General features: G+C 48.9%; 1 protein-coding gene and 1 non-coding gene across 3 annotated transcripts in view; one reads left to right on the top strand and one right to left on the bottom strand.

Moving 5' to 3' along the window:
* wdpcp (WD repeat containing planar cell polarity effector) overlaps positions 1-18106 on the top strand; it is a 322735-nt gene that overhangs the window by 184617 nt on the left and 120012 nt on the right. The gene's annotated exons all lie outside the window — the stretch shown is intronic.
* Positions 429-542, bottom strand: LOC147121372 (U5 spliceosomal RNA). The gene has a single exon (XR_015077787.1). It is a non-coding gene; the product is annotated as a U5 spliceosomal RNA (small nuclear RNA).

Here is an 18106-nt window from a genome sequence, read left to right as displayed (position 1 = left end):
AGTTGGATATATTTCTTAAGGCTAAAGGGATTAAGGGATATGGGGAGAAGGCAGGGACAGGGTACTGAATTTGGATGATCAGCCATGATCTCATTGAATGGCGGAGCAGGCTCGAGGGGCCGAATGGCCTACTATGTTTCTAGAACACAATTTATCTAAACCCCAAGCACTTAACAACCTGACTAATGCTCCGATGAGCGATAATGAAAATAATAATTACAACTCTTAAGCCCTAACCCTCACCTACTTGTGCTGCTATGCTACAAATACAATTGGTAAGTCAGTAGCATTTAGCTAACTCAACACAGACAAAATGTACAACTTTACGGCTTCACATAAATCTCACCTTCACCAAACACACGTACCGTGGGTAAGTGCTTGCAACCACATCTACAATTAACAATCAATCTTTTTTTCAACAATAACACAGCCCCACAAGAGCAGGGCCTCAAAAAATTAACTAAAACTCCGAGTGTTCCTCTCCACGGAAATCTTTAGTAAAAGGCGAAAGATTTATACGATCTGAAGAGAAACCAGAGTGTACTAAATAGTTGCACTCAGCTCCTCGCACCCAAGCGCCGACTTGCCTCTTTAACATTGTACTGAGCCGCTAGCACCAACAAATATATTACAGCAGATCAACACAGCGCGAGGAAAAGTAACTGAAAACTACAAACTCCGTGAAAACCACCGTCAAACCTGAAGTTTTATGCTTTTGTGCAAAGTACTGTAGAACATTATGCGCATGTAAATGAGCTCTGAGCTTTGTGTGGGCTGGGTTTACAGTGACGTGTTACTTCGGTACAAGTTTATGTTGTATTTGTATCCTCTCAAGTGTTTGAACTCAGATGAAATTTTTGGATCAGCACAGGTTCTGCTCGAGAGCCAACCGTATTTTAATTCATACAGAAAGCCATCACGACAATGAGAGCAGATACAGAGCTCAGAGCTGTTCATAGAAAGGAGGAATTTAGGGGATTCACTTCTAAGTCCAGTATCCATTTTACTGAGTTCAAATTTTTATGCTGTCATTTATAGTTGACCATATAAATTAGACTTGTTGATGTATCCGTGGTCATAATTTTAACTGCTGATCTATTCAATGGTCTTGAATTTCCGCCCAGAGAGACACATAACCGAGCGCAAACCAATTACATGGCTAAAAGATTGTGGAACTTTGCCGTGAGTTACGCACGTAAGTATATTGGGGGAGAAATTGGGTGAGTAGCGCCACCTGTTAGCGCCTAAAGAGGCAGTCAGTGGCTGTAGCGCCACTGGCTGCGCCTCCCGCGATATTCAGGAGGGGCGCTAATGGTGGCGTTAGCCTGTTGCGCTGCGCCGCCACCGATGACATCATCGGTGTGCGCAGCGCCCCATTCGCGATATTTCGATATTTGGTAGCGAACGCCGCAGTTGCGCCGTTCGCTACCCGCGCCCGGTTCACGGGGCCTTACTGTGCTGGCAGCGGCGCAAGTTAAGGTGGAGGTGCGGGGCGGCCGCTTTTTCGGCGGCCGCCTGCCAGCACCTCTGTCCCTGGCCTCCTAACCTCCCCCCCCCCCCCCCCCCGCGGCATTGCCGGCTGTTTCCCGAGAGCCCGGCACTTCTCCTTGGTGCCGGGCTCATTTGCCGGCACTCGCGAGCGGGGATCGCGCTGTTGCAGGCACCTCCCCCTTAACAGTGGGAGGAAGGCCTGCAGTACCGCATCGTGCCGTGCCGCAGCGTGTGGCGCTGCAGCACGTTGCGCTGCGATAATCAGTTTCAGCGCCCTAAGAGGGACGCGGAGCGCCTCGAGCCTCGCCCCGTGTCCCTCGAGGGGCACTGAAACTGAATTTCTGGCGATCGTTATTACTCCGATCGCTGCGCTAAATCCTGCGCTCAGGCGACTTTTGCACCACTTTGGCGCCCAACCCAATTTCTAGGCCATTACGCCTAAATGTCCTCAAACTTTTACGGCTCCACCCTCCACCCGATCGCATCTCCGCCCATAAAACCGACCTCGCCCCCAAGTTATAGAGCCTTATGTACGAGTTTTCTGCAATTGGACTTGATTAGAGGCTCTCTTAAAGTTGCGATCAGATTTTCAGGCGCAACAGGAAACATAGTAATTTTTTCCTAGGGGGGAGAAATTAATTATAGCCCAGGAGTGGGTGCTAACTTTGGAAATGTTTGAGATTTAGCACTAGATGCTAATGAATCTCGCTGTATGTAAAATTCAGTGTCATCGCTCAAAGGATGGGAGCGCTAAATCAAGCGCTAACGGCCTATTTCAGTGGCGTTACACTCAAAGCGCTAACTAATATCAGGTGCAGTCTAATTGCAAGTCATCATAGTCACAGGCTCTTTCCAGTTCTTAAAGGGGAGGTTTATTCATGTGTAGGATCGATTCCTCCCCCCAGATAAAAATATTGGACAATGAAATATACAAACCCAGAACTGCAGAGCCTGCAAAAAGGGCTCGGCAATAAAGGGTTAATTCAAACACTGCAGCCGAAACTACGACTGGATCACAGACAATTTAAAATCTGAACAAGAACATTCGCATATTCATGTACCTTAAGGGATTACATTGTTCACCTTAGACCATGGCCCCCCCCCCCCCCCCCGAATAACTAGTATTCAGTGCAGGTCTAGACAATGGGCCGGGCCTTGAACCATTTGAATATGAATGCTAACAGAAACCAACAACTTCGCATACGCAGTCACTTTGGGAAGGTTGCATTGTCAGAAAGGTATCTCTACTCAATGGACAATTCACACATTTTGAAACGGCCATTGTATGCTCAGGAGGGGGCCAGGAAAAGTGTGTCAAGATACTGCAAGTTGGTTTTGGTTTAAAGTAAGATCACGTCGAAGACAGCAGTGTGGGAAGCCAACGGTAGAACAGCAAGCAGAAAGATTCGGGCCTACAATCAACTCCAGCCAATCGGGAGTGGTGGTTGTATGTTTGAGTCAAATCATAGAGGGGATTTTCATGATTGAGTCTGAGTAAGTTTGTGAGTTTCAGTCAGACCACAATAAGGACTTTGTGATTGTATATGTAACAGTCAGATCACGGATGGGATTAACTGTGTCATATTGTGTCGATGCAAATGACCCTTGCGTAGGGATTTGCATTTTGGGGTTGTTAGCCTGATATAAATCGTAGGGATTTATACTGGGGAAGTAATTGTGTGTGTGTGTTCAATAAACAAACGAATCAAAGGTTGAGCCAAAACCCTGTGCCGTGTGTATTTTGTTCTTATAAATCCTGACATCCAAGAACTGTATTTAACGGGGGACCAGTATCGGAGAAAACCCCTTACACATGCTACAGAACCTCATTCTCAGCATTGTTGCCTGTGAACCTGTGTCAGTAAGCAGGAGCAGGCCAAGTCCAAGGAGTCGGATGACTCAACCAGCTGTACTCAAGGCAGATCCTCGCCCCAGGGAGAGAGCCCGCAGATTTTCAGACCATTGGAGGAGTTGGTGGCGAGACGGAGGGCAGTCCTCTAGTGACAGGAGGCCCTCACTGCAAGTCTTCTGTGCCATGTGGAGGGAGGTTGCCCATTAGGTCTCGGGCAGCACTGTGGTCCCCAGGACCCATACACAGTGCAGGAAGAAATTTAGCGACCTCACTCAGGTGGTCGGGGTGAGTCAATGCCTCAACAAATGTTACATACTACCGTCTGCAGACATTGACCATAGCACCACACCCCCAGCACTCACCCACCAAGAATCTCTACCTACCAACACTCATACCCACATCTCACACCTTGCACACAATGACAGCTATTCAACTATGGCAGGCACATCACCCAAACACATTGCTCCACACTCAATTCAATTCAAATCGCTTTATTGGCATGATAAGGTACATCTTATGTTGCCAAAGCATCAAAATACATTTATGGTTGAACACATAAACGCAGTTCTATTCATACAGTGTATAAACAGGTATATCCCTGAGTGTATAAATATACATTCGCATTATTTATATATACTCTTTTCTTAGGTTTACTGGTTGTCCCTCTGTTCATGGCAAGCTGTAACATAGTGTGCCGCCAGTGCTACACAGCTTCTCTCCTCCCCCAGTAGGTATGGGAGTTTTTGGTCGTCATTCAAATTTCTGAATTCAGGGCATATTTGTGAGAATTTTTGGTAGAAATTCTCCCTGATGCCCTGATATTTTCCACAGGCTGTGAAGAAGTGCATCTCTGTCTCCACTACTCCCTGACTGCAGTGAGAGCATATCCTGTCCTCTCTTGGCAGCCTGGTCTGCCTGTGTCTGCCTTTTTCGATCGCTAGGCTATGTTCGCTAAGTCTGTACCTTGTCAAGGTTTTTCTCAGTTTGTTATCCTTTACCATGGTCAGGTACTCAGCCATGTTGTATTGTCTGTTTAGGGCCAAGTAGCAATTGAGTTTGCTTTGGGTTTTTGTTGTTTCTGCCCAATATGACAGGTATTTTTCCTTTTGTTTAGTGACAATTGTGTTGGGTCGAATTCTCTGTGCTACGATGTCACTGTCCTGGGGCTGGTTATTGTTAGTAGTGTTAGTGGTTGCTTCACTGAGTCCCAGGACTAGTTGACTGAGGGAGTTATTCTTTATGGTCCTCTCTTGGCATTTCAAGGCTTCGTAATGATAGCAGTGGGGGTTGCTCATTTTTAGGTGTTTCCAAAATTTGGTGGCTCTTTTTTGGATAGTAATTATTAGTGGAAATTGGCCTAGTTCTGCCCTGCATGCATTGTTTACGGTTTTCCTTTGAGTCCGGAGGATACTTTTACAGAATTCTGCATGTAGGATCTCAATTGGGTGTTTGTCCCATTTTGCAAATTCTTGTTGTGTTAGCGGTCCCCACACTTCACTGCCATAGAGTGCAATTGGTTCAATTACTGATTTGAAAATTTTGAGCCAAATGCTAATTGGGATTTCTATTTGGATTGATCTTTTAATGGCGTAGAAAGCCCTTCTTGCTTTCTCTTTCAGTTCATTCACAGCCAGTTTGAAATTTCCCGTAGAGCTGATTTTTATGCCCAAGTATGTGTAGTTAGTGGTTTGTTCGATTTTAGTTGTTCCTAGTGTGAGATTTATTTTGGGTCCCTGATGTCTGAATCTTTGTTGGAACACGAGGACTTTGGTTTTTTGGAGGTTTATTGTCAGGGCCCAGGTCTGACAGACTGATTCCAGCAGATCCAGGTTCTGCTGTAGACCCTCCTTAGTTGGTGACAGCAGAACCAGGTCGTCTGCATAGAGGAGGAATTTAACCTTGGATTCATATAGGGTGAGGCCGGGTGCTGTAGATTGTTCAAGTAGTTTTGCCAATTCATTTATGTAAATATTAAAGAGTGTTGGTGAGATTGGCGAGCCCTGCGTCACCCCCCGCCCCTGTGGGAAGTATTTTGTTTGTTTGTCTCCAATTTTAACTGCATATTTGTTGTTTGTATACATTGATTTAATTACATCATATGTTTTTCCCCCTACCCCGCTTTCGATAAGTTTCAGGAATAGACCGTCGTGCCAGATGGAATCGAAAGCCTTCTGGAAATCTATAAAGCATGCGTAGATTTTGCTTTTGTTTTGATGGACGTGTTTGTCAATTAGGGTCTGTAGGGTGAAGATATGATCTGATGTTCTATAGTTTGGCAGGAATCCAATTTGGCTTTTACTCAAGACATTGTGCTCCTCAAGGAAGTTTATAAGTCTTTTGTTTATGATACTACAGAAAACCTTTCCCATGTTACTGTTTACACAGATGCCTCGATAGTTATTTGGGTCACCTTTATCCCCACTTTTGTATATGGGCGTTATGAGTCCTTTGTTCCAGATATCAGGGAAGTAACCGACACTCAGAACCAAGTTGAAGAGTTTCAGTATAGCCAATCTCATTTTATCGTCCGTGTGTTTAATCATCTCGCTTAGGATGCCGTCTGCCCCGCAAGCCTTTCATGGTCGCAGGTCCTTGAGTTTTTCAATTAGCTCTTTTTCAGATATTATGGTGTCTATCGGGTTTTGGTTATCTTTTATGGCAGATTCTAGCTTTGCCAGTTTTTCGCATATTTGGTATTGCTCTGGGCTTAGTGTGTTTTTCTGGTATAATTTTTCAAAATGGTTTCCATGTGTCACCGTTTTGAATGGCCAATTCATCGTGTTGTTTTTTGTGTAATGTATTCCAGTTGTCCCAGAAACAATTGGAATCAATGGATTCCTCAATGGAGATGACTGTATTCTTAATATACTGCTCTTTCTTGGTTCTGAGTGTGCGTTTGTATTGTGTTAGTGCCTGACAATAAGTAAGGCATAATTCCTCATTTTCTGGTTGTCTGTGTTTTTGGTTTGATATTTTTCTGAGTTTTTTCCTCATGTTCTGGCAATCGGAGTCAAACCATTTTTCGTAGTTTTTTGTTTTGGGTTTGTTCTTTCGAACTTTCAAGTTTGACATTGATGCCAGATTATCAAAAATATTATTCACTCACATGCTTTCCTTTCTCTTGCAGAACAGGATAAGCCGACACCCAAATACTGTCTGCGCTGGAAAGTAGAGTGCTGGAGATTATTGGGTGCCAGGTGGTGGGCGCCGATGTCCACCGGCGACGTTGACCCCCTTGGGGACAACAACGGTATGTTCATCCCTACTCCTTCTTCTCACATCCCACTTCCCCCTCACCCCACAAGCCTTTCGCACTTTCCAGCTAATCATGCTGTATGCATGCATTTCTCCCTTCCTGTCCCCATCCCCTCACCTTAACCCATCTCTTGTGCCTTTATGCTTTCAGATAATTAGCAAGCACCGGAGCAGCCTGTCCCTGAGGGCACCATTGAGAGCAATGCGGGAGTAGAGGAGGAGGAAGAACACACCGCGTCACTGCATGTCTCACCCGCAGGCACCAGTGTGGTAAACCACTTTTGTCGTTCACTATCGTTACACTATAGTTATCACTGTTATATCGTTATCACTGTTCACACTGTTGTATCACTATACGAGGTCGCCTCTTGTCACGCTGTTATACCTGGGCTGAACACTGCTGACTCCGCCCATGGCTCCACCTACCTGCCCAGGTATAAAGGTGGTCGACTGGCTGGTATTCCTCCTTGTTGGATCCGATCACCCACGAGGGTGGGCTCTGTTATTTAGCCAATAAAAACCTATAGTTACTTTCTTAACTCATCACTTTTCATTGGATGAATTGATAGGTATATCAATTTTATTGGCTAAATTTTAAAATGTTGACACTTGAGCAGTCAAACGACCAGCCAAGCGACCAGCCAGACGCCCAGCTACAACAGCCACAGCAGCCGGCCTGGCTGCGAGCCCTCAGACCACCGTACCTGGACCTAAACCCACAGGCAGCAAACTCAGCCCTCGACTTCGAACACTGGCTGAGCTGCTTCGAAGCCTACCTGGGAGAATCCGGCATGCCTCAGAAATCCATGCTAAGAGTTCTGAACGCCCAAGTGAGCCCTAAAGTATTCGCACTCATCCGGGACCTTAAAACATACGAGGACGCCATCAACCGGCTGAAAAGACAGTACCAAACCCCGGTAAATTCCATGTATGCCAGACACCTCCTAAGATCCCGCCCGCAACAGCCAGGAGAGCCCGTGGAGGAATTTTTACGGGTGCTACAAGCACTCGGCAGAGACTGTAACTTTAAAGCGGTAACGGCGGCAGAAAATACTGAAGACAATGTCCGCGATGCCTTCGTGAAAGGCCTGCGGTCCGACTACTCACGGCAAAGACTACTGGAAGCAAGGGACCTCGACCTGGACAAAGCTGCAGCCCTCGCTCTCTCTCTAGAGGTGGCCCATCGGGACCTCGAGGCATACTCAAGGTACTGTAACTCGCGACCCTGGGACTTGGGACCGACCCCGACCGCGATACCCCCCGCAGCAACCCCCCTGGGACCTACCTCAGCGTCGGCGTCCCGGACCCGATCGAGACCGCCACCCCCGGTACCGGCTCCGACATCGGACCCCTGCGATCGGGCCGCCGGCTGCTTCTTCTGCGGCCAGGCGAAACACCCGAGGTCGTGCTGCCCAGCCAGGAACTCTACCTGCTCAAACTGCATGAAGAAAGGCCACTTCGCTAAGGCCTGCAGAGGTGGATCATCAGAGGCCAGCAGTGCCTCATGCGAGCTGTGGGGGCGGCCATCTTCCTTCAAGGCAACAGAGGCCAGCATCCCCACATGTGAGTCATGGGGTGGCCATCTTTGATACAGGCAACCGACACCAGCAGTGCCTCATGTGAGTTACGGGGGCAGCCATCTTCTCCGCCATTTTGTCCAACCTCGTGGGAGACGCCATTTTACCCACCACGCTCGACCGCCACCGTGCCTCTAGACCCGACTACCGCCTCACCCGCAGACTACAGCAACTCGCTCAGCTATACACTAGCCTCCGTCTCACTGGACCAAACCCGCCCGCATCACCTGTCCAAGTCAATGATGGACATCAGAGTAAACGGCCACGCCACGACCTGCCTGTTCGACAGCGGAAGCACGGAGAGTTTCATCCACCCAGACACGGTGAGCCACTACTCCCTCCCTGTCCTGCCAACGCGGAACCGGATCTCGATGGCATCGAGATCCCACGCCACAGACATCAGCGGCTACTGTGTTGTGACCCTATCGGTTAAGGGTATGGAGTATAAAAAATTTTAACTCCTCGTCCTCCCCCAGCTATGCGCCGCCGTCCTACTAGGGCTAGACTTCCAATCCCACCTCCAAAGCGTCACGCTAGCATACGGCGGACCCCTCCCCCCACTCACAGTCGACAACCAACAGATTTTAAACCGCCCACCGCGTAACACCTGTGGCCTATCCACCCTCAAGGTCCCGCCACCTTCCCTGTTCGCTAACCTCACCCCCGACTGCAAACCCGTCGCGACCAAGAGCAGGCGGTACAGCGCCGGGGACAGAGCTTTCATTAGCTCTGAGGTGCAGCGTCTCCTGAAGGAGGGCATCATCGAAGGGAGCACCAGCCCCTGGCGTGCCCAGGTCGTGGTAGTTAAGTCAGGCAATAAGAACCGCCTGGTCATCGACTACAGCCAGACCATAAACAGGTACACCCAGCTGGACGCATACCCCCTTCCCCGCATATCTGATATGGTCAATCAGATCACACAATACCGAGTATTCTCTACCATCGACCTTAAGTCGGCCTACCACCAACTCCCTATCCGCCCTGAGGACCGCCAGTATACCGCCTTCGAGGCGAATGGCCGCCTCTACCACTTCCTTAGGGTTCCCTTCGGCATCACCAACGGGGTTTCGGTCTTCCAAAGGGAGATGGACCGGATGGTTGACCAGAACGGGCTGCACGCCACGTTCCCCTACCTAGATAACGTCACCATCTGCGGCCGCGACCGGCAGGACCATGACGTTAACCTGGAGAGATTCCTCCGTACGGCCCAACGGCTGAACCTCACCTACAATAAGGAGAAATGTGTGTTTAACACCTCGCGCCTTGCCATCCTCGGCTGTGTAGTAGAGAACGGAGTCATCGGCCCCGACCCCGAAAGAATGCATCCCCTCATGGAGCTACCCCTCCCCCACTGTCCAAAGGCTCTGAAGAGAACCCTGGGGCTCTTCGCCTACTATGCCCAATGGGTGCCCAACTATGCAGACAAAGCCAGACCCCTCATGAAGTCCACATCCTTCCCCCTTACGGAGGAAGCGTGCGCAGCCTTCTCCCTCATTAAGGGAGACATCGCCAAGGCCACAATGCACGCAGTGGACGAGTCCATCCCCTTCCAAGTGGAGAGCGATGCATCCGACTTCGCCCTAGCCGCTACCCTTAACCAGGAGGGGAGACCAGTGGCCTTCTTCTCAAGGACCCTACAGGGCCCTGAGATCCGACACTCGTCGGTCGAGAAGGAGGCCCAAGCGATTGTGGAGGCGGTACGACGCTGGATGCATTACCTGGCAGGCAAACGATTTACCCTCCTCACCGACCAGCGTTCGGTCGCTTTTATGTTTAATAACAAGCTGAGGGGCAAAATCAAGAATGACAAGATATTGAGGTGGAGAATCGAACTATCCACCTATGATTATGATATCTTGTACCGGCCAGGTAAGCTGAACGATCCCCCTGATGCTCTGTCACGAATTACATGCGCCAGCGCGCAAAGTGATAGACTTCAGACCCTCCACAACGACCTCTGCCACCCCGGGGTCACCAGACTTTACCACTTCATTAAGGCCCGCAACCTGCCATACTCCATCGAGGAGGTCAGGACCATGAGCAGGAACTGCCAGACCTGTGCCGAGTGCAAACCGCACTTCTTTAGGCCGGACAGAGCAAGCCTGATCAAGGCCACCCGCCCCTTCGAGCGCCTGAGCATCGACTTTAAGGGGCCCCTCCCGTCCTCTGACCGTAATGTGTACTTCCTCAACATCGTTGATGAGTACTCCCGTTTCCCCTTTGCCTTCCCCTGCCCAGACATGACCAGTACCACGGTCATTAAATGCCTGAACGACCTCTTCGCCTTGTTCGGGTTCCCAAACTATATACATAGTGACCGGGGCTCCTCCTTCATGAGCGAGGAACTCCGTCAGTTCCTACTAGCGAGAGGTATTGCTGCAAGCAGGACCACCAGCTACAACCCCCGAGGGAACGGCCAGGTGGAAAGAGAGAACGCGACGGTATGGAAGGCCGTCCTCTTAGCCTTAAAGTCTAAGGGCCTCCCAACCTCCCGCTGGCAGGAAGTCCTCCCGGCAGCGCTGCATTCCATCCGGTCACTACTCTGCACTGCCATTAACGCCACCCCCCATGAACGAATGTTTGTTTTCCCCAGGAAGTCGACTACGGGAACCACACTACCAACCTGGCTGACCTCCCCGGGGCCCGTCCTGCTGCAAAAGCACGTGAGGGCCCATAAAACGGACCCCCTGGTCGAGAAGGTGAACCTCCTGCACGCCAACCCCCAGTACGCCTATGTGGCTTACCCAGACGGGCGGGAGGACACAGTCTCCTTACGGGACCTCGCACCCTCGGGCATTCCGGAGACACCACCCTTACCCCCCCTCCACCCCCCCCCCAATTCCAGCTCAGGTAGACGGCACGCCGGAACCCCACGAGCCTTCGCCGACCACGCAGACACCAGCAGCAACACCGGAGAATGCAACACCGCCGCTGCGACGATCAGAAAGGCTTACGAGGCCTCCGGACAGACTGACTTATCAGAACTGGTAGTACACTTCACCTCGCCGGACTCAAATCTAAACAAGGGGTGAATGTGGTAAACCACTTTTGTCGTTCACTATCGTTACACTATAGTTATCACTGTTATATCGTTATCACTGTTCACACTGTTGTATCACTATACGAGGTCGCCTCTTGTCACGCTGTTATACCTGGGCTGAACACTGCTGACTCCGCCCATGGCTCCACCTACCTGCCCAGGTATAAAGGTGGTCGACTGGCTGGTATTCCTCCTTGTTGGATCCGATCACCCACGAGGGTGGGCTCTGTTATTTAGCCAATAAAAACCTATAGTTACTTTCTTAACTCGTCGCTTTTCATTGGATGAATTGATAGGTATATCAACCAGCTCATATACTGGCACTACATGTTCTTTAGAGGCTAGTATAGTAGTGGGGTCTGCACAGGGTGATGCACCAGGAACGAGCGGGCTGCAGCAAGGCCAGGGGGGAAGGGTAGCTCGGGAACCAGCTCCCTTGAGGGCGAGTGCTGCTGCACAGGACTCAGATGAGGACCTCGATGGGGAGGCCTTTAGAAGAAAGGTGATGGGCATGCACACGGAGATGATAGGTGCAATGGCAAGGGTGCCCGAGAGCCTGTCGGCAATGATAAAGAGCGTGGAGGAGTCTGCCTCCAACATTGCACAAAGCTCTGCCCACACCATGGAGCCCATAATTTCCAGTCTGGAAAGGATGGTAGACTCCCAGAGAGACCTTGGCAACCCAGAGCTGATGCCGCATATGATGGGCGATCTGGCAACTTCCATTGCAGCACAGGCAGAAGCAACGCAATGTCTTAGTGCTGTAATGCAGTCTATGCTTGGTGCCATTCAATCTCAGACTGCTCTCATGCAGTCTCAGCTTGATGCCACGCAAGCTCTGAGCGTTGCCATTGTGGCTGGGTCTACCACCGTTGACCAGGGCTTTCACAGTGTCACAGCAGGCCAGCAATCTGTGCTGCAACAGATTGCTAGGGATGCTGAGGTGCTGCCCCGGGGGAGTGGCAGTGGGTCAGGAACTTGCTGTCCTCTCTCATGATGATAGCATTCCTGCTCCCACCGCTGCAGTCTGCACTCCACCATTGCCCTTGTCACTGCCTGTCATCCAGCCAGCCCAGACTGCTGCCGCCCATACTGAGGTGGTGCAGTCTACAGTCAGGCCTTCCACACCCAGAGCTGGTCAAGGGCGACCTGCAAGGCCATCTGAAGTCTCACGCATGAACACTCAGCAGCCTTCCACCAGACATGCTGTAGCCACTGGGTCAACACTTTGTAGGAGCAATAGAGTAAGCAAAGACACAGTAAAGAGAGGCACTAAGGGATTGCACAAGGGTGAATAGTAAATATTGTTGTTGTAAAGATGTGTTCATTGATTATTGATAAATTTATTAATTCACTTCGGATAATTTTGTACTGTGTCTCACTTCAGCTGTGCACTGTGATATGGCCTGTGACAGGGATGGAATGATGAGGATGTGGTGAGCATCAGGGATCTGGGGTTGAATTTACTGGAACCGCAGTCTGATGAGGTGGTCACGGACCGTCATTCCAGAAGGCCGATTGAGTGGCTGCCTCCTCCCTCGATCCTGATTCTCCTCCTCCTCCTCGTCTTCCTTGTCCTCCTCATCGTCCTCCTCCTCCTCTCCCTCCTCCTGAGATGATCCCGCAATCCCTGGTGGCAAGGGCTGGGCCCTCATGATGACCAGATTGTGGAGCATGCAGCACACCATGACGAAATGGGACACCCACTCCGGTGAGTACTGGAGGGCTTCTCTTGAGTGGTCAAGGCAACAGAACTGTTGCTTGAGCACCCCGTGGTCTGCTCAATGATGTTCCCGGTGGCAGCATGTCTCTCATTATTTGAGTGCTGTGCAGGAGTGTCGGGGTTGCGGAGGGGAGTCATGAGCCAGGTGGAGAGCGGATACCCCTTGTCTCCAACCAGCCAGCCGCGAACTTGATGTGGTGGCTGGAAGAGTGCTGGAACAGGATGAAGGCATCATGGCTGCTGCCAGGATAGCGGGCATTCACATTGAGGATTCGCTGTGTGTGGTCACACACCAACTGGACATTAAGTGAGTGGTAGCCTTTACGGTTACACAAGACCTCAGGATTGTTATTCAGTGCCCGCAAAGCCATGTGGGCGCAGTCAATGGCACCTTGCTCCATGGGGAATCCCACTATCCTGGCAAAGCCACATGCATGTTCATCCTGCTTCTCTCTGGTGATGGGGAAGGAAATGTAGTCCCTTCTCCTACTGTAGAGAGCATCTATGACCTCCCGGTGCAGCGATGGACAGCGAACTGTGAGATGTTACCTTTATCTCCTGTTGCAGACTGGTGGGATCCGCTGGTGAAGAAATTGAGGGCGATTGTGATCTTAACTGCCACTGAGAGAGCCATCCTCATCCTGATCTGAGGCTCGAGGTCTGGTTGCAGGAGGTGGCAGAGTTCTGTGACCACTTATTTGCTGAAGTGGAGCCTTCTAAGACACCGCTCCTGGCTTAATTGAAGGCAGCAGAATTGCTGTCGGAAGACCCTCGGAGAGCAAGGTCTCCTGTTGGGAGCCCTGATGGCCATCCTTCTCCCTCTGGCCACATGTTCCAATCTTTCTCGCTGCCTCCGCTCCCTTCGCCGTAGATCCTGGAGGGTGAGATCGACTGCCAGTATAGCCCCCATTTGTGTAACTAAATGTAGCATTTTGATATGTTGTGAGAATAAATGTTACTAATTTTTAGTAGCCACAACACTCCGGAGACTAAAGAACCTTTAAATGACTGATTTAAGCTGTTGCATAATGTCAAGCTGACAAGGAAGCAGTGAAACAGCACTAACCTGAGAGCTACGACTAATTACTCATGATCCCTTTAGGTAGCGCCCCGGAGCCAGCTACCCACTGCTTGATGCCTCCTCTCCTTGTCGCAGTCGGGGCGAGGCGCTAAGGCAGGGGGCAATACACAATTTGGCAGATTGGGTGCCCAGTGAGCGTTGCACGCTCACTGATGTCATGATCTGCCTGGCATGAAGTCCCCGGTGCTAACTCGTAGCAGCGGTGCTACTGGGGGGCTGAATTTGGCGTGCAGCGCTGGATTCGCCTTGTCGCAGCACTACTGCCTCAGCGCCCCATTAGTGCCCCTGCCAGGCGCTAACTGGAGGTGCTAAGGTACCGAATTTCTCTCCCCTAGTGTTTTATTCCAATCTTTGGATTGTTTTTTAAAACATTTATCCTCACTGAGAACTGCATTGTATTTTCTGTTTCTTTTAGTGCATTTTTATAGCACAAGTATAAGTCACATTAAACACTGAAAAGTTTCCCCAGTTGCAGGTTCTTAAACATGTCTGCCGAATGTACATGAATGATGGTTGAATTAGTTGAATTAATTAAACGTTTAAAGAAGGAATATATGGTGGGAGTTCGGTGTTTGCTTGGGCTTCCGCTTTCATTTACTGAACTTGGTAGGAGATTACCCAAAGCAAGAAATGAAGGCGGTATTTACTTTTATAGTGGTGAAACAGACCAACACGTTAAGAATATTTCAAACGTAGCAGATGTTTACAACATTCACAATTCATGTATGCTTGTAGAAACTCTTATTAAAGTAGCCAAGCTTTACATTTTTAATTTTAAAAAGTGACCTAATTGAGGTCTTTAAAATTATGAAAGGGTTTGGTAAGGTAGACATACAGAAGATGTTTCCACTTGTGTGGGAGACCAATACTAGGGGCCATAAATATAAGATAGTTACCAATAAATCCAATAGGGAATTCAGGAGAAACTTCTTTACCCAAAGAGTGGTAAGATTGTGAAACTTGCTACAAGGAGTTGTGGCATTTATGAGGAACTAGATAAAGCACATAAGGGAGAAAGAGATATGCTGATAAGGTTGGATGAAGAGGGGTGGGAGAAGGCTTGTGTGGAGTATAAATGCCTGCATAGATCAGTTGGGTCAAATGGCCTGTTTCTGTGCTGTAGCTTCTATGTAATTTAGAAAGCTTGTTATTGACAACTGCATAATTAAATCACATCCAAATTCTATTACGTCAAATCCACTGATAGTATTAGTCAGCCAGCATATCAACAGTAAATACAACAATTTAAAGTATGTAAAAAAGTGAATTTTAAAGGTGGATGCTCAGATGACAGTTATGGAAGCAAATGTGTATTTATTTGGAAAAATTGAAGTCCTTGAAAGTGTACTGTGTGCCATCAATTGCCTCATGATTTCTTAACCTGCAGGAGGAGAGGAAAACATAGAGAAAGGGGGGAGCACAACAGAGAGAAAGCGGTGAGTAACTGAGACAGCAGAGAGAATGGCATTAAATTACACAGTGATAGACAGAAAATGTGAAGGGGACTATGGACGTGATAGAGACAGAGAAACAGAGAGAGGAGAAAAGGTTATGACGAAGCAATAGATTGGGAGAGGTAGAGAAATTGGACTAGGGATAGGATTTAGGACAGAGGGGATCTCTTACTCACTGTACTGCTTGGGGCAGAAAGAAAACAAAAAGGATCAGTGAGGAGATTGCAATCTGTAATCTAGGCACAGAAAAACTATTCAGGCTGGAGGGGAGACTGGAACAGAGAGACAGGGACAACAACGACATGTACTTATATAGCGCCTTTAATGTAGTAAAACAACCCAAGGTGCTTCACAGGAACATTATAAGACAAAAATTTGACACCAAGCCACATAAGGAGAAATTAGGGCAGATGACGAAAAGGTTGGTCAAAGAGGTAGGTTTTAAGGAGCGTCTTAAAGGACGAAGGAGAGGTAGAGAGGCGGAGAGGTTTAGGGAGGGAATTCCAGAGCTTAGGGCCCAGGCAACAGAAGGACTGGCATAGACGGGATAGTTTTCAGACAGATTGGAGTGCAGGATAGATTGGGGCTATAATGGTGCTTCTGTTTGACTTAATCATTTTACATCATGCTTGAGAAGTGAAGTAAAACAGAAATTGTGCGGAGAAAATATATGGATTAAGTGGGAAAATGTTGAGTTAGCGTTTAAGTTGTGTGAGTAAGTTGTTATAGTGTTAGTCTGTAAAGCATTTACCAAGCCTGTTTAACTGTTCTGGTGTTAAAGGTAGAACTTTGATAGTTTCCTTTAGTTATAATATATTGACTAATTAAGGCCTGTAAGTGTCAGCCATGGCTCAGTTGGTAGCACCCTCGTCTCTGAGTCAGAAAGTTGTGGTTTCAAGTCCCACTCCAGAGACTTGAGCACAAAAATCTAGGCTGACACTCCAGTGCTGAGGGAGTGCTGCACTGTCGGAGGTGCCGTCTTTCAGATGAGACGTTAAACCGAGGCCCCGTCTTGCCTTTCAGGTGGACGTAAAAGATCCCATGGCACTAGTTTGGAGAAAAGCAGGGGAGTTATTCCCTGTGTCCTGGCCAATATTTATCCTTCAATCAACATCACAAAAACAGATTATCTGGTCATTATCACATTGCTGTTTGTGGGAGCTTGCTGTGCACAAATTGGCTGCCGTGTTTCCTATATTACAACAGTGACTACACTTCAAAAGTACTTAATTGGCTGTAAAGCGCTTTGGGACATCCGGTGGTCGTTAAAAGCGCTATATAAATGCAAGTTTTCTTTTTCTTTTTTGTACTTGAATATGTAATTTGGGTTAATTTAGTTTGTTTCTATTTCAGTAAATTTATGATATAAATAAGCTCCTAACCTGTGATTATTTACATTATTACATAATTTGGCTACGGATTATTATCTGATATTTGGGACCAGTATCAAGTCAGTTGGAAATTTGATTTTTGTCTGTCATATGCCGAGATTTCAGACTGTTTTATGAGAAAGGAATAGAAGGATATGCTGATAGGGTGAGGTGAAGTAGGGTGGGAGGAGGCTCATGTGGAGCATAACACCAGCATAGATCAGTTGAGCCGACTGACCTGTTTCTGTGCAGTAATTTCTATGTAATGTAATTCTATATATTAGAATATTGTTGGAATTAACGAATTCCAACGAATAACAGAGATCGACACGAGAACAATTAAACAGGTCTTTACTCAATGGAGATGCCACGAGGACTGCCTGGGCAGCCCCGTGGTTTGCGACATGACATCATCGCGTTTGCCCGCATTTTCCCGTGCTCTTAAAGGGGCCACGCCCCATACATGCAAACTCTATATACAAAACACAGTAATGCCTAACACAATGGTACAGGTTTAGGCTGGTGTTAGAACATCGTTAAAGAGAATTATATACAGTTAGCCAGAGTCATTCAGTGGTTCTGCCACATGCGCCCCCCCAGAATTCGCTTTAACGGACAAAGTCAAACGGTGAGGGGGTCTGACGAGCCTGTCAGAACGACTCCTGTACTCTCGAGGCGGAGGCTGCTGGGCGGCTGCCGGTCTGGCGGGCGGTCGAACTTGGTCTGCCGTAACAACGATGGGTGGCCAACCCCGTCTCGGCGGTTGTGCTGTCTCGATGGGGCGGTCGAGGTCCAAATGTGCTGGCTTTAAGCGGTCGACCGAAATGTAGTCCGGTTTACCACCGACATCTACCATGAAGGTTTTGTCCCCTGCTTCCAACACGCGGAAGGGGCCGGTATATGGGGCCTTGAGCAGATCCCTATGTGCGTCATGGCGAATAAAAACGTATTCAGCCTTGTGAAGCTCCGTGGGAACGTGTGACCTCTGCAGCCCGTGGTGCGAAGTGGGCACCGGTGCGAAGCATCTGGCCGCCTCTTGGTGACTAGCAAGCTGGGCAGACGCGGACCATGGCTCCATCGTTGTTGGTAGGAAGTCCCCCGGGACTCGCAACGGCCGACCATACACAAGCTCCGCTGATGAAGAGTGAAGGTCTTCTTTGGGGGCTGTGCGAAGGCCCAACAGGACTCACGGTAGCTTGTCTGCCCATCCAGCGTCCTGGAGGCTGGCCCTCAGGGCGGCTTTCAGTGACCGGTGGAAGCGTT

The sequence above is a fragment of the Somniosus microcephalus genome, chromosome 3, assembly GCF_052327205.1.
Source record: "Somniosus microcephalus isolate GS21.2 chromosome 3, FLI_Smic_1.0, whole genome shotgun sequence".
Lineage (NCBI taxonomy): Eukaryota > Metazoa > Chordata > Chondrichthyes > Squaliformes > Somniosidae > Somniosus > Somniosus microcephalus.
This window is presented reverse-complemented; position numbering and strand designations above follow the sequence as displayed.